The sequence below is a fragment of the Akebia trifoliata genome, unplaced genomic scaffold (assembly GCF_017979445.1).
Source record: "Akebia trifoliata isolate Shusen 1 unplaced genomic scaffold, ASM1797944v1 Contig00195_ERROPOS1034234+, whole genome shotgun sequence".
Taxonomy (NCBI): Eukaryota; Viridiplantae; Streptophyta; class Magnoliopsida; order Ranunculales; family Lardizabalaceae; genus Akebia; species Akebia trifoliata.
In genome coordinates, this window is record NW_028236855.1 from 3319 (window position 1) to 6626 (window position 3308).

At 38.2% G+C, this 3308-nt stretch overlaps 1 pseudogene; it reads right to left on the bottom strand.

Moving 5' to 3' along the window:
* Positions 1–1364: 1364 nt before the first annotated feature.
* On the bottom strand, positions 1365–2984 carry LOC147381890 (low affinity inorganic phosphate transporter 4 pseudogene; annotated as a pseudogene).
* Between the last annotated feature and the right edge of the window lie 324 nt (positions 2985–3308).

The following is a 3308-nucleotide window of genomic DNA, read 5'->3' on the forward strand; positions in this document are numbered from 1 at the left end:
CCAAAACTTCTAACCCCATCAAAAATAGTTTACAAAAATGGATGGTCCACTATTTTCAGCTTGTAAACATGGGTTAGAAGTTTTGGAATGGGCTGATTTTTGGTGAGGATGATCTCCTCACTGTAGAGATCATCCTCACCAAAAATCAGCCCATTCCAAAACTTCTAACTCATGTTTTGAAAAATGTTTTGTCAAAAAGTTTGCTAAAAAGTTTGCCATTGAACGTGACCATATATATATATATATATATATATATATATATATATATATATATATATAGGGGGCGGTTCAAGGGCCATATGAGAAAACATATGAAAAAACTTTCGTTTTTCAAAATAAGAGTTAGAGGTTTTGGATTGAGCTGATTTTTTGCAAGAATGGTCACTATGATGAAAAGATCATCCTCACAAAAAATCAGCTCAATCAGAAACTTCTAAATCCATCAAAAGTGAATTACAAATTAGTGATAAAAATTGGTAAAAAATCGACGGTCCACATTCTAAATCTCTTTTAATGGGGTTAGAAGTTTCAAATTGGGCTGATTTTTTTTTTTTTTGGATGATTTTCCCATCATAGAGATCATCCTCACAAAAAATCAGCTCAATCCAAAATTTCTAACCCATATTTTAAAATTTTATTAAAAGCGAAAGTTTTTACATATGTTTTCTCATATGGCCCTTGAACCTAACCCATATATATATAGAGGGAAATGTTCAACAACAAACATTTTGGCAAAACATTTTTCAAAACATGGGTTAGATATTTTGGAATGGGCTGATTTTTGGTGAGGATGGTCTCTATGATGAGGAGATCATCATCACCAAAAAGCAGCCCATTCCAAAACTTCTAATCCCATAAAAAATGGTTTACAAAAAATGGACGGTCCACGATTTTTCAACTTGTAAACATGGGGCTAGAAGTTTTGGAATGGGCTGATTTTTGGTGAGGATGATCTCCTCACCGTAGAGATCATCCTCACCAAAAATCAGCCCATTCCAAAACCTCTAACCCATGTTTTGAAAAATGTTATATATATATATATATATATATATATATATATATATATATATATATATATATATATGAATTACAAAAGGACAACCCTGATTTGGAACCAAAAAAATGGAGGCATTTGAAACAAAAGTTGGTGTGGTAATATAAGCAATTAACTTTAAAAACACTTGCATTCTACAGGTAACATAAGAGCTATATATAAGCTCTTCCAACGCACAACAATCACTCTTTACATTCTTATTCTTTGATCTATTATTTGATACATAAATACAAACTTAAGCAGTTCTGCTTCTTATTTATACTTCCTAACCGAAGAGCACACCCCCACACCAAAACATATTCTAAATTATCTACTCCCATGATTGTCGACCTGCCCGTTGATCAGCCATCTCAGTCTGATTCTTAACATTCCCTCCACTACTATCACCAAAACCACCATGACCACCATTACCCCCATCCTCGCCCGATATCTCCTCCAATGACCGCCCTTTAGTTTCGGTCACTAAGAACGTACAAAAGAACCCAAGCAGGTTCGTAAATGCCAAAACCATCATTGCATGCTTGATTGGCCCCGTTTTTCCATCCAATGTGTAAGTTGCCACCACAAATGCTCCAATCATGGCCCCTGCCTTCCCTGCCGCGGCACTTAAAGCATGACATGTTGACCTCACTCGTGTCGGAAACAATTCAGCGGGGAGAACGAATGTGGTACTGTTTGGTCCAAAATTTGCAAAGAAAAACGCTAGCCCATACAAAATTGCAAATAGCAAATGATTTTCCTCCTTTAAGTATTGGTATTTTATTCCTATAATCAACATGAAGAGAGACATCATGAAGAAGCCGACAAGTTGGATGTAGAATCGACCGATACGTTCAATGAAGACAACCGTGAACCAGTACCCTGGGAACGTGCCAAACATAGCAACCACGAACATGGCACGTGAGGTCTCAAACATTTCTCTAATGGCACTAACGTCGGGGGCGGACTTTACAAGACCAATCGCGGGGAATATATCCTTTTGTGTTAGATTTTGGCTATAGAATGCTATATCCAACAAGAACCAGGTGGACATAGTACCTATAAGATGTAGTCCATGTCGACGAAAGAACTCATTAGAGAGCAATGGGTAGTCATTAAGGGATTTAAATTGTGCTAATTTTTCTTGGTCGACTTGGATTTCTATGTCAAGAACTCTCCCCATGTCGGCCGCCGCTTGTTTAGCATTTCCCTCTATAATTGCAGTGTATCGACCAGTCTCGGGCATCTTCATTCGCCAATAATATGTTAACAGTGCAGGCAATGCCCCAAGCATAAGAACAATCCTCCAAAGAAAATCTGCCTCGGGTGGCGTTGAGAGCCTGTGATCAACATGATATGCTGGTGCTGGGTAGTACTTGAGGAAAATGGCTGAAAGGATCATGGAAACTAACCCAGCCGCAATTATACCGACACCCTGCATGGCGAAGACCGCAGCAATGAATGCACCACGTGTCTTCTTATTGGCATACTCAGACATAATTGTGGCTGAGAGAGGGTAATCACCACCAATGCCGAACCCAAGCCAAAATCGGAAGAAACAAAGAGTCCCAATTACAGATGTTGAGGTAGAACCAAAGGATAGACCACAGCATATAGCACAAATGACCATAAGAATAAGGGTCATCCCATAAACTCTTTTCCGTCCGAGCTTGTCCCCAAGCCAACCAAAGACAAGTTGACCCGCGAATGTCCCAAAAAGAGCAACCCCCACGACAGCGTTGTTGACATTATTGGGGAGTTTGCCGGGCTTACTTGAATTCTCGTCGAAATAGTATATGCGACCTAAGAGCTTAGAGACAGTGGAAATACAGAAGAGGTCATAGGCATCGGTGAAAAAACCCATACCAGCAATTACGATTGCTGTAACATGGTACCATTGGGTACGGGCACCATCGAGGGCACTGAGCACAGCAAGGCTAGATGTTGCCATTGGTTTGGTTGCTTGTATTGTTGCATGATTTGATTTAATTTATAGTTAGATTTTAGGAGGAATAATAATAAAATGGGCGTTTTGATCTATGTTTTAAAACGAATCAATAATAATTAAAGGAGCGTTTTTATCTATGTTTATAAGGGTAAGAGCAACTAAAAGAAAACGAAATATAGAGGATATTCTTTTTTGGGTGTTGAGTGTTCTGGGAATATTGAGAATTAAATTCCTTTGTTTTAGTTGTTGTTTTTTATAATCTTAATTATTTAGGTTTTTGTTTGAGTATGGGTTGGCTAAGGATCAAGAGATAGGCTTCTTATAAAG